This window comes from Netta rufina (genome assembly GCF_964035555.1).
Source record: "Netta rufina genome assembly, chromosome: 11".
In the NCBI taxonomy this organism is placed as follows: domain Eukaryota; kingdom Metazoa; phylum Chordata; class Aves; order Anseriformes; family Anatidae; genus Netta; species Netta rufina.
In genome coordinates this window covers 14,611,041-14,629,058 of record NC_140134.1, presented here as the reverse complement: position 1 = coordinate 14,629,058, position 18,018 = coordinate 14,611,041, and positions in this window count along the sequence as shown.

The window sequence follows — 18,018 nt, the reverse complement described above, 5'->3', positions numbered from 1 at the left end:
CGATGGCTGTGGACGCGGGACTCCCGAGATGTTTTGCCGTGCGATAGCAGAGTTTCATTGTGGAGGATTGCAACTCCCCCTTTCAAATTTGCACAGACATCAAAAGAGTCTGGAAGGTTCAAACAGATCACAACGTAATCAAAATGCCAAGCCACCGTCTGTTTCTGCCTTTGGGTTGACAAGCAGGATTAGCACCCAAGGGAAGCAGGGTGTAATAGTGTTTCACGGGCACTGTGAACAGCCCAGAAGTGCGCGGAGTACAGAAAGGTTAGCCGAAGGGCAGGTCTAGCTACAGACGTATGGTTGGGGGGTGGATTTTAAAGCAACGAGCTGTGCGCGTACAACCTCTGTGGATATTTACTTCAGCAGAAGGCAGGACTGTCCTGCATATGGTTATGTCATGCTGGAAGCACTTTAAGCTAAACTGGAGAGAGCCAGTCCTGGCCTGGAATGTGAGTGGAGATGTGCACCGGAGCAGCAAGCAGCAGAGCCGGTTGACCTATAGGGCTGTCATGATAACGGTGTGGCTTTCCGTGTAGACAACCCCAGAGTGGAGTAGCTAGCCTGCCATCCCGTATGTTTCCCTGTCTAACTGAGATGTATAACACAGCTTGTCTGTGCGTGGCTGTAATCGCCCTCTTGCCCGGGTAACGCGTGCTCTGGTTCTCAGCGGCGTAGAGGAGCAGATGCCAAATTTCCAATGGGTGCCATGTGCCTATTTTGCCACGCGAAATAGCCCCATCTTGGCTAAAGGCTCATGAAATGCTTCCCAAATACCGCTTTTATGTCAGTAATTGCTATAGCCATTCTGAGGACAGCCCATGACCACGGATTAGAGTTCCTCATTTGGTATTTGAGCTTACTCATTTGGAGAGGAACAACATTGATATTTCCACTGTAAAATTCTCATGAAATGGGAAACACCAGGTGTAGCTTTGTTTGCATCATCCGTATCACCTTACCTTTACCGTTTTATAACTGACTTTGTTTTAAATTTTTGTTAAATTGAAATTTGGGAAGGTTGTGTGTTCTTTACGGGTGCCTCTGCAGATTTGGCTTGGGATTTGTTTTGTTCTGGACAGGAGAAAGGCAGGATTTGCCCGCGACTTGTTCTGTTGGCTGGGCAGGCCATGGTTTCCCTCATAGCTCTCAGCCTAACTGCCTGCACGGCTGTAGATGTCCACAAAACCTTTCCCTGGGTCAGAACGCAGTTGGGACACAATCTCCAGCAGCTTACAGGATTTATGGGGCACATCCAGACAGGCAGTCACGTACTGGAAGCTCCTGCCTGTGTTGTAGGGTGGACCTGAGGCCCGTCTCAGCTTCCACAGGTGCCTGAAGGGACAGGCATTGTGAGGGCACAGCCGCCTCTATAATCACAGGCATTCCCTGGCAGTATGCACTGCCTTGTGAAGGAGAGATGTACTGTAGCAAACAGCCCCACGAGCTGAATTTTCAGGACAGAAGGGCTGGGGGAAAGCAGTGGGAGCGCTGTGCACCTGGCGCCTCAGCCCTGGGAGCGAGCGGCCTGGGCTAAGATGGCCGCTCGCCCCGCCTGTGGGCACACTCAGGCCGGTGATGGCGTCTCCCCGGTGCCCAGGGCTCCCTGTTTTCCCTTCGGGGCTGCATGCTGGCTGCCCATACTTCCAGCCCTCGGTGCCAGCCGCCAAGGGTCGGGCGGAGAGGAGCCCGCCGGGGCAGGCCAGCCGCAGCCCTGAGGCAGCGTGGGCCCTGGCGGCCATTTTGAGGGAGGCGAGCGCTGCCTGTAAGATGGCCGCATGGGCATGAGGTGGGGTGCAGCGCTGCCTCGTCTTCGCCACGCTGCCTCCCTCACGCCGTCCCCTCCTTATCTTGCTAATTACCAATGAAGGCAGAACAATAACGGGAGCTGGCATGCCCCAGTTCTTTCTCTGCCACCTCCTTCCTCGGGCGGAAAATCTGCACGCACAACTCCCCCCCCTCCCTCACTCCCCCCCGCCCGCCAGCCCCTCTGTGATATTAATTGAATTAACATACTTCCTAATTTGCCCTGTGTTTTCTGCGCGCCGGCTCCCAGCCGCCTCGTCATGGCTTATCCAACTGGTGGGGAAGGAGCGAGCGCATTCTTCCCCTCCGCTCGTTTGGTTGTATGCGAAAAATCCTTAATGACATATAAAAGGGGTGGCGTGGGGGTGGGGATGGCGGGACAATAGCCCATGAGGGATTTGGCAGGAGACGTGCAATATTTACCGAGATAGACCATCCTTGCTGTCGTTTTGTTGGTGGATTACGACGGCCGTTTTCACCGCGTTCCTCCATTTATTTATTTTTCCGATGGCAGGGGGGACGCGTTGGCACGCTGCTGCTTTGTACGCCTTGCTTCACCTATGAAAAGGACACATTAAGGTGTTTCCATAAACCCCTGGATGACAAAGAAAGCGCCTTTCTGCTCGGCTCGTATGCAACAATGACAGAAGCCTTTAAAACCATGATTTTCCCCCCCCCCAACGATTGCAGAAGGCTTCCCCTAAAAGGAACTTAAATACATATCATTAAATCTAAAGCACTAAGCTCCGCTCCTGCTAACTATGCCATGCTTTTTGTTTCTGATAGTATTTGTCCATTGCACAGAGCAAGCGATGGATGCGGAGCCTCCCCCGCCCTCCTCCCTTTGTTTAAATGACAAAATGTTTCTATGTTTTTGTTTAGAAAATAAACCTTTGTGTTTTTTTCAGCTTTTATTTTTATTTTGCATTTATCCTGGCATGAAATCCAAACTCCCCCTCTTCCCAGATCTTGGGAATCCATGTTCCTTGTGATCGTTTTTCCCTCCTTTATCTAAAAATGCAATGCTATTTTACAGTATTTCTCTGAAAATGCACCAATAATATTTTGAATTTGAGTATTTGGGGCTTCAGGATATTGCTTTTTTTTTTTTTTTTTTATAAGCGATGAATGAAAAGCGATGATTTAAGTGTGTAATGCACAATACAGATGCCATGCATTGTAAATACATTTCAGGGGCATAAAATCCAACACAGAGAGCCGGTGTTCCACGAAAGCCGGGAGTCCAAAAATAACTGTAAAAATGAATTGTCTGTCGGGACGAATCTCTCAGATCCCATCCAATATTTGCAAGGTTACAATATACAACTGGGTTACTTATTGGCATACATATCTCATTTTAAAATGCCGATGACAAACTAAAAAAAAAAAAAAAAAAAGAGGTGAAGGAGATATTTGACTGATTATTGAATAACGTGGATTCCTCGCATTTAATTTCATACTTACATGCTATTTGCTTATCCCATGTTTATGGGTATGTGCTTTAGCTTCATATAAATCTCTCCTGTCTGTCTGTCTCGCCGTGTTCTTTTCTCTTCTGCTATCCCATCTGCTTCTCATGGTCCTTCTCCTGAAACCACATCACGGGGTCCGATGGGGATAAAGGGAATCTGCCTCTGGTCTCTATCATAAACATGCCAACGTGGGCTATTGTGTCGGGAGCCGGCGGTCACCAGATGGTGCTTGGTTGCCCAGGGTCTGTGTTGCTGGGTTTGGTCTCTCTGTACGCCAACAAGCCCCTTAGTATTGTGTCCCCTCAAGATCTACCCGCCCTGTCTAAGGACGTGGTAGGGACCTCGTGATGTGTCCCGGCGAGGAGATGCTTCTGGAAGTGCTCAGCGCTTTGCAGCCTCAGCCACGCGGATACGAGCTGCCCTTGCAAAGCTGAGCTTTGTTAATCCCTGTGCTCAGCCCTGTTCACCCCACCTGCATTCATGGGGAGGAAAATCAGCATGTGAGTTTGTGTAGGACTAAATGCTGTCCTCATGCAAAAAAAAAAAAAAAAAAAAGGTCTGTGCCAGCCTGAGCAGACATCTCCACTTGCTAGCTTTAAGCACCAGGCTTGGGAAGACAGGGCAGTGATACTTCTGCTTCTGTAGTGTGCAGACAAAATCAAGGTATCTCATCAAAATCAAGGTATCTCATCTTGTGTGGGTATTATTGAGGAGTGGTTACAGACAGCAGGGCTTTCCCCGAGAAAAAACGTTCAGTGGGTCCAGCCAGGAGAGACCCGGGACAAATCCTGCTCTTCACTTGGTGTCTGCACGTCCTCAGGAGGTCCCGGACGTTGTTGTGCATGTAGGCTGCAGAGGGGGAATTAATGCAGAAATAAAGATTGAGAATAAAAACACTGAATGCAGACAGATGGAGAGAGCCTGGCATAATTACATTTAGTGGAGGGCCGCCATGAATGAAACCAATTAAAGGAGAAGCAATGCTTCTGTGAGAGAGAGAGGGGGGAAGATGGCCACCTCGCCGTGACTTCTTAGGCATCCATCGTCCGGTGGGGGTGAGTCCCCAGGTCACGGGGGAAAATGTGCATGCTTAGTGGGACTTTGCTTATCTGCCAGGGCAAAAAACGAGAAGGAAATGGGAAAAGTAGGAGAGTGGCGGGGCAGGAGCGGAGCTGGCTCGCAGCCAGCCCCAGCCTCACGGTCCCCATTGTCTCATGGCTCTAATGCGTGCCTAGAAATCCAGTATTTGGGATTCAGGTTGCCGCTGTAAAGCAGAAAGGTCGTGCTCAGCGCCGCCTGGCATGGATTCCTCGGGCAGCTCTTTCTCCTGCATGCCCCGAGCGTGCCTTATGGACAAGCTCGGCTGAAGACCTTGCAAGCCAGGAGCAATGCTGCTGGCTCTGGTTCCCACTCCATCAGACACTCAGCTGGGTTCAGAGGGAGCTTTGCAAGTCGTTGCTGCAGGTGGCCAGGGCTAGGACAGTCTTTTGGGGCTATTTCTTCTGTTTTAAGCAGAGCTTCTCAAAGCTCTGCCCATAGAAGACATGTCAGTGCCCTCCTCTAGGGTCTGTGCCATCCCCTAAACAAAGAACTGAGGAATCGGTGCCCTGCTTGGGAAAGGTGGAGGTGGGAATGTCCCCCTGCACACTGCCAGAAATCCCAATTTTCCAGCTTTCTCCCCCTCTTCCCTCCTGCTCTCAGGGGTCGAAGCCTTCTGGGTAGAACAGCAGCTGGCGAGGCTCGGCCAGAATGACTCCCGGGGGGTTATCACCCGGCTTGGGATTTGGGATGTTTGTTGTAAAACCCCATCACCTGGAATCAAGGGCTGCCTGGAAGTTTCAGTTTTCACTTGAAAGTAATAAAATGGTGCTAACGAGGAGTGTATTTACGGGCATCCTCATTACAGGGAAGGCTCTGGAAACAAGGCAAAGACATGCTAGGGCCTGGAATTGCCAGTCTGAAAAAGATCTTTCCAAATCCTCGGGTGTTTTTGGAGTCAAGATCAGCGATTTTGAGGAGTCAGATTGCTGGCATTTGGAACTTGAGGCTGGAAGCACAAAGTGCTGCAGAGCATTGATCAGGGAGGGAAAGAAAATCTTTTGCTATTGAAGTATGAAGGATTGCACTGGGCTGGATGGGGCCTGGCTTGCTCCTGCTGGATGTGCCGATGGCTCTCAGGAGCAGCCCAAGCCACTGGTCGCAGAGAAACTTGGAAATAAATGTGTGTGGTGTGTGCTGCAGCCTCTGACTTGTAGTAATTGGTGATGCTGGTGCAGGCACCCTGTCCTGGTGGAGATCGAGTCGGGGTGCCCGTGTGTTTGTGCTCGTGGGGGTGAGGCTGCACCGAGGCAGACCGGCTGTGCCTGTGGACCTGTCCTGGTGTGGCACACTCTGGGGACAGCTTGGAGAATATTATTGGACTTTCCCACTGCCAGGACTCAGGAGAAAAACACCTTTTTTAATTATTTTTTTTAAATTTCTCTGGTCCTTGCTTTAACTGAGAGGTCAGTGCTGTGCTCAGTGCCACGGGGGGCTCTGCTGAAGAGCCAGAGGTGAGAGTGCTGTCCCTGTGCTGTCCTCCTGGGGCTGTGCAGGAGCTCCCCGGGTTGCCCCCCAGCCTGGTCCCCCAGGGGATCGTGCTCCTTCGGTCCGTTTGTGAGGCACTGCACAGGCATCGCCCCCACACCGGCCGCCACTTGGCCTGAACGCGCTGTAACCCGCGTGGTTTTAACATATCGTGTGTGCAAATGTGCTGGAGCTCCCCGAGATGAAGGCACGAGCCAGGACTTGTACGAGCTGGCCCGGTGGCTTCGTGAATTCTTTCAGGCCTGGCTTTCATTCCCCCGTGCAGCCGCGCTAACAGCCCGCTCTGCTCATCCGTGGCGTTTCCAGCAGCTCGGGCCCTGCCCCGTCCCCAGGCGTGGAGCTGAGGAGCAGGGTGGAAATGCAGAAAACACAGAGCGCTAATGAGCGGGTGCTAGGCTGGGGCCCTTCGGGCTCGTTTTGCCCGTGCTCGGGCTCAGGGGTGACGTGGCAGAGCAGGCTGAGAGCTTGGGGAGGAAACAAACAGCTCACGAACACGGGCTGGCTGGGGAGCGCGTCCTGCGGGGTCACTGGCACTGCCTGCTCGTCCTGCTGACCCTTCAGACCTGTGTCCTCCGATCCGACCTGCTCAAAACGTGTCACCCCGACAGGCACAGGGACACCGGGCTGTGCCAGCTGCACGCCGTGCCCCTGAGGGACCGGCTTGGCGGCTGTGCAGAATTAAATCCGCATTTTCTAGGCCACTTTGGGAAAAAAATGGCTGAAAATTTCCTTTCCTTAGCCTAAAAACCCAGCTCTCCCGTTGGCTCTTCAAGCGCCGGGCAGGGACTAGAGATCTCCTGCGACCCGAGAGCCTGACGAAGCTGTGAGCGGCTCAGTGAGGGGGGAGATGGGTTTTGTTGTTCCCCTGCTTTGGGCACGAGTGCCACGGTGCTGTGCCGGTGGCAGGGGGCACCTCAGGGCTGCTGAGCCCAGAGGAGAAGAAGAAGGGACGGCTCTGGTGACGACCACACGGCCCTGGGGAGCGGGAGGCTGCGTGACAGCCCGCTTGATGCTCTCCACAAGCCCTCCTGCCCGCGGAGCCGGCGGTGACACGTCTCTGACAGGAGCGGGGAGGAGATGCCAGCGGGAGAGCCTGGTCGTGTCAGCCGGGATCAGGTCCCAGGCCCGGCCGTGGCTGCCAGCAGCTGCCCCGAGCGCTGGTGAACACGATGCAGAGCTGATCCTGGGGTGTGTGCATGCCTGTGGCGAGGTGCTGTCCTAAAAATCTCCTGCCCCCTGCTCCTGGGGCTCTCCAAAACGCTGCTGGAAGCGGCACCGTGGCTGCCGGAGGGGCACCGGCCGCGGATGTGACAGGCTCACGCTGGGCTTGCAGTCAGGCAACGGGTGCCGGCCTCGTAGGGTGCAGGCAGAAATGTTTCGGGGTGGGATTGGCTCTCCTACAGATCCTACTGCTTCCCCGGGAAGACGGGAAAACTCTGGTCCTGAAGGGATGAGCTCTGCCTGCACTTTGATGGCAGCCGTCCCAGGAACCGTGGGGAAAAAAAGACACCCACTGCTTTTTTCATATCTCCTTGTTTCTGTCTGCCTATCAGCCTGTCAGCTAGCTAGATGCTAATCCACATCAGCAGCAGCACAAATAAAGCTAGACTGGAGGGATGCTAATTTATGCCTGGATTTCATGCTTTGTTTTACTTCCCCACTTTATTGGACAGGGGAGGCTTTGTGAGTGACGTAAAATGTCGTGCGCTCTCCCCGTGGCAGGTTCCTGCACATGCAGCAGGAGAAGTTCATTGCTCTGCCTCCCCTGCAGCTCCGCACATGCCCTTCTCTGCCTCCCCGGGGTGTTTTCGGGGGGATATTTCCGACGGGCTCCCCTCGGACGAGGCCTGGCGCTGAGTTTTGCTGTGCTGCATTGAAAAGCCGGGGGTGCGTTTCCAGCCTCGCCTCGCTTTCCGCGCTGGCGCTGGCGTTTCTGCATCTAAACTGTAATTTTGTATGCTCTAACCGGGCAGCGGGGCTGCAGCCTCTGTCATTTGCATGAATAAATGTCATGTAAAATCATCTGCTCGGGGAGAGTGACCAGCTGCGGAGTGGGCGATGCGCTCGGAGCCAGGCGCGGGTGTGCGGGATGCGCTGAGAGCTGCTCGCCTCGCCGGCGTTGGGGAGAAGCCCGGGTGGGCGGATGGGAGGTCGCAGGGGCATCCCCAGCCTGCCACCGCCACGGCCAGCGGTGCGAGCAGGGGAGGAGTTGATCCCTTGGTGTTGGTCTGGGGGAAAACCCACAAGGCTTTGAAATGCGCTTAGGGAAAGGGAAAATGTAAAGGTTGCTCAAGGAAGAGTTAATAATGAAGGGTCCGGCGTGGTTTCTTGCGTAGGATACGCGCTGTGACCCTTGGGGTCTTTGACAAGAGGCGTCAGCCCGCAGGGACAGGGAGGTAGGGGTGTGGAAGGTCTTCAGCCCCATTAAAGGGTGGGAGATGCCCAAATCCCTTTGCGGCTCTGTGCTTTCCCCTGCAGCCAAGGTTTGTCAGCAAAGTGGCAAACCACAGGTTAGGGAGAGACCAGGCCAGAGCTGGAGAGGACTTCGAAGTGGCCACGTAGGCTACCGATCGCCCTGCTTCTTCGCCCAGCTCCTTCACACCTCCCGCTGCCCTCGCCCAGCTCCCCCGGGCTAAACCCCAAGCGAGGAGCTCATCGCGTTCGGTACAAGCTGCCCAAATTTACAGCCGGGAAATGGGAGCAGAACCGCATGCCCTGGTTTCTCCGTGCTGTCAGACAGCTTCCCCCAGCCCCGCGTCCTGGCACGCTGAGCCCTGGTGGTTTTATTTCACGCGGTGCCTGCCTCGCCCCGTTCCAACCACGGCTCTGCTCCTGGCCCTGTGCGTGGTGCTGTGCCCATCCCCGTGTGTTGGGGCAGGGGGCTGTGACCCTAAAACCATTTATGACTGATGAAAACCCCAGGTTTGCTTCCTTGGCAGCTCCCAGAGCTCTGCCGCAGCGAGGCAGCTCTCTTTCGGGTTTCCATCACAGCTTTTTAATTTTAATTTTTATTTTTTTCCCCTGATTATCCGATGGCCGGGAATAGTTCCTTCCTCCCGAGGTGCATCTGCTGGTGGAGGAGGACGTGTGGGCTGTGGCATTTGTGGCGGCAGCTTTCTCCGGGCCCCTCCTTTACAGCTCCAGCAAAGCAGACCCAGGGGGCTGGGGTTGTTTTTTTTTTTTTGGGGGGGGGGACCCCGGAGCATCGCCCCTCGCTCGGCTCTTCCGCGGAGGGGCTGGGAGGTGGCTGGAGGTGCCGGGCTTTGTGCGCCTGCCTCTCGCAGCTCTCTTTGTTTTGTCTCCCCCTCCAGTACCTTGTGCAGCCGCATTTGCATATATGGAAAACGCTGCCAGCCTCTCCTCCCCCTTCCCCAGCCCCTCGCCGCCTTGGCTCGGCCGACCCGTGGGCATTTCCAGCTGAACGGTGGCCGCCGAGCCCGGCCAAGCGTGCGCTGGGGCTGGGGGGCGAACCCTTCTCCGTCTGCCGTTCCCTTCCCGAGGGGGCCGTGGAGGTGCTCGGGGGGCGGGCAGGACATCAGGGGGCTTTGGGCTTAATTCCCTCTGACTCGCAGGGAAGGCGGCGAGGTCCCTGAGCCCCCAGCCCCGGCACCCTTGGTGGCAGCAGCCCCACGGGAAGCAGGCCACGTTTAGGCGATTTTCCATCCTCTCTGGAAAGCTTGAGAGCGGGCAGCCCTACTGATAAACCCCCCTGCTTCACCAGCCAGCCCTCCACCTCCCCAAAAGTGTCCTCCTCGGGATGTTTTAAGTCCCTACATCCCCGGCACGGTGCTCGGGGACAGCCCGGGCCATTGGAGCGGCCGGGGACGGAAGAAGGGGGTGGAGGAGAGCCGGGGCAGCTGCGGGGCTTGTGTTAGTAAACACTTCCTCGGGTTCACATTTTAATTCCTCGCCCCCCCTCCCCATCTTCTCCCCCATCCTTTCCCTTTTCTGTCCGCTCACACAATGAGACCATTGTCAAGGGGTGATTTGAATGAGGGGTCTCCGGGCATGTTCCCAGCATTGTCAAACAGAGTGGGAAAAAAAAAAAAAAAAAAAAACACAACTCCAGCCTAGCCAGGAGGACCAGACCAGACCGAGACAGATGCCTAAATTAGTGACAAAGCCTTTTGAATGTCCCCCCTAGACAAGGGGTGCCTTGTGCGTGTGTGCGTGTGTGTGTGCATGCTCGTGGGTGTGTGTTGGTGGCTGGGTGGCAGCTTGCATGTCTCCCCATGTTAATTAGTTTTGCATGCATGTCTGATAAGGTGCCAATGAATATATTTGTCCTCCTTCACATCGGCGAGAGCTGTCTGGGCGGCGGGGGAGATGCGGGGCGCTTTGGGGAGGGGGGGTGCTGGGTGCAGCCCGGGGTGATCGAGCTGTGCGGGGCCGGGGTGAAGCTGGGAAGAGAAACGAAGCTTTTTTTTTCTTCTTTTTTTTTTTTTGGTTCACTGGCTCTTTCTGCTCGTCTTCGCCGATTGTCTGGCTGAGGGGCTGCGGGCTCTTTCTTCCCCTTTGCCCTGCGTCTCTCTCTGGAGCCCCTTGGAAGGTGTTTATTGCCCAGGGGGTCGTGTCCATCTTTGTGTGCACGCAGAGGCACGCAGCCGCTCGCACAAAGCCCCGCGCACAAAACCTCAGCCTGCTGCTCCAGGAGGGCAGCCGGACCCGGTGCCAGCCAAAAAACACGGGAAGGAAGCGAAACGGGTGTGCGAGCGGGACGGGCACGGGGTGGGGAGACAAAGAGGTGGGCGCTGCCGAGGGTTTAGATGATTTGCAAGCAGTGGCTCGGGTGCAGGGACTAATTACCGAGAGAAAAGTCTTTCTGCATCCCCAGCGTGTGGACCAGCACATCAAGCCATTCCTAGAGTGCTGTTACCATCCCTCCCTCCATCCACCCACCCCCATCCTGTAGGTTCACCCAAGAATCCGTAGCACACGTTGGGATAATTAATTTCTTGTGTATTTTTATTTATTTATTTTTACATCCTTTCCCTTAAATCACCAAGACTCCAGAGCCCACGTAGGTTCCTCGAGCAGAGCAAGAAGAGGCTGTAGCAAGGCGAGGTGCCGTCGCTGCCCGTGCTGCCGCCTGCCCCTGAGCAGGAAGAGCAGGGAAATTCGTGGCTGAGCAGCGCCCGACACGAGGCTGCTTCGAAGCCGGGCTGCTTGGGGAAGTTCTGCTGCGTGCCGAGGTCTGGGGGCTTTGCTCTCTGCTCCACGCCGGGGTCCTGGTGCCGGCAGCGGAGCTGTGGAGGGGCAGCGGGGTCCTGCAGGAGCCTGGCTGGGAGGTGGCAGAGCGCGGGGCGAGCAGCCCCAAAAACCTGTGGGTAGCGTGGAGGGAAAAGGGACCCCGGTGAAAGGCAGGTCACCCCGTCGGAGAACAAAGGCAATTTGGTGTGACTTCTCGGCGCTGCCTAATTGCGCGGGGTGAATAATGAGCAGCGGGGGAGGCAGCCCCACCGTCCTCCCCGCGGGCTGCGGCCAGCGGCCAAGCCCCGCAGCTGGAAACCCCGAGTCGGTGCCAGCAAATCGTGGGTGTCCTCGGAGAGAGCCAGCCCGCTGCTCGGCATCTGTGCCCCTCGCAGGGCCCGTGGGGCTCCTCCGTTGCAAAGCCGTTGTGTTCACGCCGAGATATCAACCGGGGGGGAAGCTGCTGGTGGGAGAGCTCACCCTGCGGGTGCTTGGACGTGCTGTTTGCGCATGGGGTGACCCTGGCCTTCAGTCACAGGGATGCAGAGGGAAGCAGCACCCTCCCCGTGCCTCATCCCCGAACAAAATCCTTGCTGGAGACCCCTTCCAGCTGCTCCCCCATCCCTGCCTCCTCCGTCCTGCTCCCAGGCCCCGCGCAGGGCTGTGGAAACCGCTTTGTCAGAGCCCCTTGCCAGGCCGAGCTGCAGAAGGGTGGTTTTTTTTTTTTCCCTTTCCACATCGGGATGACAATTCCCACACAAGCACAGCCTTTTAATGAATCCGTGGCAGCGAGGCAGGTAGCGCTCGGCCTGCCAAGGCTGCTTGGCACAGCTGGAGGCACGGAACCGCCGCGGGCACCCGGCCGGGGACAGGGTGGGAAGAGTGAACGTGGGGACAGCGTGGGGACAGCGGGGACAGTGGGGACAGCTCCTCCCCAGCGGGGACCCGTCCTTCATCGCCCTCCCCTTCATCCACGCGCTCTCCCTCCCTCCTCACCGCGTCCCACCTCGTTCTCTCCCTCTCCCACCTCCTCCCCTGGCTGCTTGCTCCTTCCACCTCCCTGCGCCTCCTCCGCCGCGGCGTTTTCTCACTCCTCCCCCAGTTTCGTGGTGCCCCTGCTCTCCCCGGCGGGTTCCCCTCCCCGGCGTGCCTCCGGAGCTGGGCTGTGGAGTGGGAACTTGGGGCTGGGTCCCGGGGCTGCGGCGGAGGTCAGAGCTATCTGGGGATTGTTTGAAAGAGATTTGCCCACATCCCGGCCCATGTGACCAGCCTCAGCTGCAGGTCTCTCTTTCTTAATCTGGAGATAAGCGTGATTATCCGAGGAAGGGCTGTTCGGAGCTTTGTAACTGTGACAGGGGAGCTTTCAAGTCGCACTTTGCTGGCAGAGCAGCGTTTAAAGCCGGGGAATCAGATTCCAAGCGTGGCTTTGCATCTCTTTTCTGCTGGGAGCATGGCGCAGGGCTGGCAGTGGGGATGGGAGCTTGATGAGGACTTTGCTTATGATGCGGAAAAAAAGAGCTGGGGGAGGGAAACGGGGGTGGGGGGAAGAAGGAGGCGAAAAAATCCCAATTCGCCATTTCCCAGGATAACAGAGATGCTCCTGCTCAAGGGGCCGGGCTGGCAGGAAGGTCCTTTTGGTGGCTGGGGGGGATTTTGGCGGCTGGCTCAGTGCTGCCGTGGTGGCACCCGGACAGCGAGGACGCGGCTGGGTGCTCCTGCTCTCCCGCATCACCCCGACAAGCCCCTCGCACAGGAGGCCCTGTTTGGGAACAAAATGCTCCTGGGAGCCAGGATCAGCCCGTCCTGCCCGCATTGTGCCCTGCTGCCTGTCCCCGTCCAGAGGAGGGACACCTGGGGACAGCGCGGTTTGGTGTCACGTCCCTGTCCTGCGTCACCGGAGGGCGAGGTGTTGACAAGGGCACGGCCTCTGCGGGTTTCTCTCAGTGGGGCAGGCATCGGGACAGGGGTCAGGGGGAGCGTTCGGCTGGGGAGCGAGGCGCTCCTTTGCTGCTATTTGCGGAACGGGAGCTGGTGGCGGAGACCCATGGCGGCGGCGCTTTTGGTGGAGACGGGTCAAGGAGAAAGCGAGCTGGATCCACGCCAGGGGCTGGGATCTGGGTCGAGGCTGAATCAGGACGAAGTTGCCAGCGCTGCGGACCGCCGCCTGGGCAGCACTCGCTGTTCTTGCCGGCCCCTCCTTGGAAGTGGTTCAGCTTCCAGCGCGGCTTCTGAGGCCAGCCCGATCCCAAGGGCGTCCAGAGCAGCCCCCTCCTGCTCCCCCTGCTCCACAACCCCCTTCTAGCTGGTGGCAACCCACAGGGAAGGCACCGAGCAGCCCCTTCACCCCACTTTGGTCGAGCAGGGGCAGTTTCTTGCCTGTCACGGCACCGAGGGACCTCAGACATCCCTCTTCTTCCTCCTCCTTGGGGGCACGTCGTGTTTTTCGTAGCTCAGCCCTGCCGGCTGTCCAACCCTTCAGGTGAGAGCTGAGGCAGGTCGTGGGCCTTCCCCTGGAGGCAGGGGTACGGAGATGCGTGCCGGCAGGGCTGGTGGCTCGCTTTCCCCCCGCCGCTTCCAGGAGGGAAGCGATTGCAAATGCATCATCTCCAGAGCGAGCTCTGAAATATCTCCCACATTGTCTGCCTGTCCCCGGAGCCCCACACAGCTGGTCTGTGGGTGGAAGCTCTGTTTTCCTTGTACCCCCGTGAACTTTATTTCTTGCTATTTTTCTCCGCCCGCCGCTTACACCAATCCTCCTCAGCGCCCACAGCTTATTCCGGGGCTTTACCGAGGATCTGGCCAACATCTGCAGCCTGCCTCCAGGGCACGGCTCCTGAAGGAACTCGGAGCTGGACACAGCGTGCCTCTCGCCCAGCCACAGCAAGGCCGAGCAGCCCAAATCCCTGCCTGTAGGGATATCACACGTGCCCAGGGTGCAGGAGAACACGGAGAGCTCCCCCCGAGCTCCTGGCAGCCCGGCAGGCGGCAGAGGGAGCGTGGGCAGCAGCAGGGGGGTGTTGGCGTGTGCAGGCAGCAGCACGCGCACGCTGGGGCACGCGTGCCCGTCGGCAGCGGCACGGCCACACGTGTGCCTGCACGGCCCCGTGTCCCGAAACCCTGGGCTGCAAGGGGAGAGCGGGGAGACCCTCTGAAGGGCATCCCCAAAGGGATTTGGAGGCAGCAGCACCTGCATGGGGAGGGACGGGCAGACGGACACAGGGCGGGTGTGTGGAGCTTGGTTAATGCCTGCTCAGCCCGGGCACCGATCGGCCCCTAATGGAAAGCTTCTTAGCAAGGCTCTGGGCTGATGGCAAGCGGAGGGATGCGAGGTGGAAGGGATTAGTGGGATGAGCCACGCGGGGAAAGGAAAAAGCGAAAGGAAAGGCGCTGGTGGGTCTCAGAGGATAGAGCTGAACGGAGATGCGGGGAGGAGAGGGGAGCAGGATGGACAGAACCCAGCCAGGCGGTTTCCCAAAGGGGAAACCTGCCTGCCCAGGAGGCAGGGCCTGAGCAAGGTTTCTGGGGAGCAAGGAGGAGCTCTGAAGGAGCCATGGCCATGCCTGAGAGGGGGAGAGCTGCTTGTTGTCACAGCTCTTCTCCAAAGCGGCTGGTGCTCGTGGGGGGAGGCAGCTTGTGTCCGGGAGGGCGAGCTGGGTGCCCTACCTGCTCCCCTCCGCCAGCACCGCGGGCAGGGCAGAGACCAGGAATTTCCCCGGGCACCACCTTAGGCCAGGCCTGGCCTCCAGGCTGGGGACGAGCCCAGCGCAGGGAATAACGCACACGAGGTCTGGAGGGGCCGTGTGCTCCCCGTCCTGCACAGCATCCCCCAGCCATGCTCTGCCTGCTGCCTCCTCAGCTGCTGCAGTGCCAAATTCCCTGCGGCACGGGGACCCTCGGGGGAACAGGGGCACCTCCAGGACCAGGAGGGTCTGGGAACCTCCTCGTGGCCTTGCTGAACTCACCTGGCTGTCAGCTGGCACCGTGTGGGCAGGGGCTGAGACCCAGGGACAACTTGGGGACACTTCAAGGACAACTCAGGGACAATTCAGGGCTTTGCATTTGGTTCTGCCCCTTGGGGCCATTTATCTCTGCCCCTCGGTGGGACTGCTCCCCAGGGCCAGGGCTGCCAGCACCCCATGGCAGTGCCCTCCTTGGGGACACCAGTGACAGCCCCGAGGGCTGTCCCACACCCGGCCACCGAACGTGGGAAACTTCTGTCCCTGCAGCCGGCTCGGCTGGTGTCCCCTAAGTCAGGGCTCCCTTCCCGGCCTCCCATCCCCCTCCGCCTCCCTGCCTCCCTCCCCCCCCTTTCGCCGGAGCCTCTCTCCTCCCGATTTGCATAATTTTCCATTTTCAGTGTCCCCTTTTCTTTTTTTCCCTCTCCATATGGTGCGTCCCCCTCTCTGCCTGGCGCAGGAGCCTTCCTTAACAAGCTCGGCAAAGCCCTCTCTCTCAGGGGCTGCACATGAAAGATGCTCTGTAAAAACAGAGGCCGGGAAGGAGCCCTCCCCCTCTCCCCCTTGATTTATAAGGGGCCGGGATGTGGGAACGTTTCTGGGTCGTGCTTTGGAGCCGTCGGGTGCTTGCTGCCGTCTGCAGCGCCTGTTTGCCCCCCGCCATTCAGCGCAGCCCCCTGCGGCCGCCTCTCCCTTCGCTTTGATCTGCAATGCAAAAAGAGCGGCCGGGCCGAGCCTCTGCCCCTGGTGCCCGGCCCGACCCCTGTTTTTGGGGTGCCCCAGCCCTGCCACGGCGGGGCCAGGCCGTGCCCTTGCTCCGGCCTCACCGTGCTGTGACTCCACAAGGCTGGGGCACAGCTGACACAGGTGACACGAGTGGCACGGGTGGCACAGGTGGCACATCCCAGCAGCTTTCGGTGCCATCTCCATCCCCCTGTGGCTCTGTCCCAGCAGCTCCCAGGCTCCAGCTCTCCCCGCAGCAGCAGGCCCCGGGCTGTCGGTGACACGGGGACCCCGTTGCCACCCCGTGGGGAGCCCGAGGGCTGTGCCAGCGCCGTGCCACCGTGCCCAGGGTGGCGGCCAAGCGGCGCCCGGCCAGCTGCTAACGGGTTAAGCCGGTCTCCAGCTAATTTCTCCCGGCGCTCCCCTCCTCCTCGCACTTCTGTATGCAGCAGGCAGGGCCTCAGCGCAGGTTCCTGCACTGAGCTGTTGCCAGGGGAGTAGTTAGGCGAGTCTGAGCTATGCGGGGAAAAGGCCCGGGCTGTCAAAGTGTCTGAGATGAACCATAGCCCGGTCCCCCTGCAGCTGGGCCCAAGCATGCATCAGCCCTTGTTTGGAGCCTGGGAATGGCAAAGCCCAGGGAGGTTCAAGGGCAAACTTGCTATTCATTAGTCAGGGGTCCTTGACGTTCCCACTCTCTGTCTCCCTTCTTCTTCTTCTCTTTTCTGTCCCGCTTTTGACAGATTCCTGGGTGCTTTGGGGGGGAAGCTCCCCTCCTCCTCCTCCTCCTCCTCCTCCTCCTCCTCGCCCCGGCGAGAGCCCTCCACATAAACTTCCCCCGAAGACAAGGCAGGAGGACAACAATGAGGGCGAGCGGCAGCCGCAGCCCTCGGGCGTCCTCGCTGCCCGCTGCCCGGCCCTGCCCGCAGCTCGCCCGCCTTTGGTTATCTCGGAGCTCGCAGGAAATTGGAGCTTGAGATAAGGAGCGATGGCAGCGGCCTCCTCCTCTCGGGTTCCGCGCTCGGAGCTGTAAACGCTGGCCCAGGTGCCCAGGACGAGAGGTGGAGGGAAGCCTCCGGGGGCCAGGCGCACGCCCGACCCCAGGCAGGAGATAAAAGTGGCCGCGGAGGCGTAACGCCGAGCCTCCCTCCCGCCCCGCCGCTCTCAACGTCCCTGTGCACGGAGGAGCCGAAGCTCCCTTGTAATTATCCAAAGCAAACAGCACGTGTTATTAGGTTAAAATGATTTTTTTTTTTCTTCCCTCCCCAGGCCCCCGGAGCAGAATGGAGGTGTAATTGTGCTAAGGAGTTAGCAGGGGAGAGCGCAGCTTTTGGTCACATTCAAGTTGGAGGTCTTGAGCCAGGGAGGAGGTATGAAAGGCTTGTATTTGCATAAGCAGCATGCATCTGTGCAAAAAGAGAGATATCAGGGGCTTGCGAAATTCAATCAAGGCTGGGAGGGAAGAAAAAAGCGGGGAGGGGGGGGGGGAGAAGGAAGGGAGGGCGAAAAAAAAAAAATGACAGTGAAAAAGGTTTTTCTGAGTAACACCCTGGCGAGATTAAATTGTCCAGAAAGTTTCTCCGCGCGAGCCTGCGATGCAGAGGCTGGGCTGAGGGGAGGGGAGGAGCAGGGTCCCTCCTTCCCGGCCACAAACGGGGCTTTGGCAAGGGGTGGGAATATGATTAGGCAGAGCCTCGTGCATCGGCGTGCCGTTATTTGGGGGTTTGTGCCCTTCTCCCTGCCCCGAACAACCCCAAGGGGCGGTTTGATGGAGTTACCTCCAGCCTGCTGGGTTGCTCCGGCTCCTCCTGCCCCAATTTCTTACCAAATGCTGGTGGGCATCACCAGGTGGGGTGGTGTTTGTAGCCACGAGCATCCCCTCCATCTGCGCATTAAATGGGGAGCTCAGGAGCTCGTAGCAAGCTCAGCCTGCCCAGGTGGAGGTTGGGGGCACCCAGCAAGGCTTTCCCCTGGCAAGCACAAGGGTGCCTCCTCCTCCTCCTCTCCTGGGCCTTGGGAAAGCGCCCAGCACCCTGCAGCTCCCATCCCTGCTGCCCTGCCCAGCGGGATGTTAGGAAACAGCAGAGCTGAGCTCACCCGGGCTGGAGCTGCCTCCTGCCCCTCCAACTTCGAGGCTGGCCTCAAAGTTGTGAAGGGGAAGGGATTTTCCTCGGATTCCCATCAAGCGCTTTAGGAATAGTGTAATAAAGGGGTTACAGAAGATATCTATTTTTAAGAAGGAGCAAAAATACCCAGGCAAATTGCAGCCCGGACCCCAGAGCGCGGAG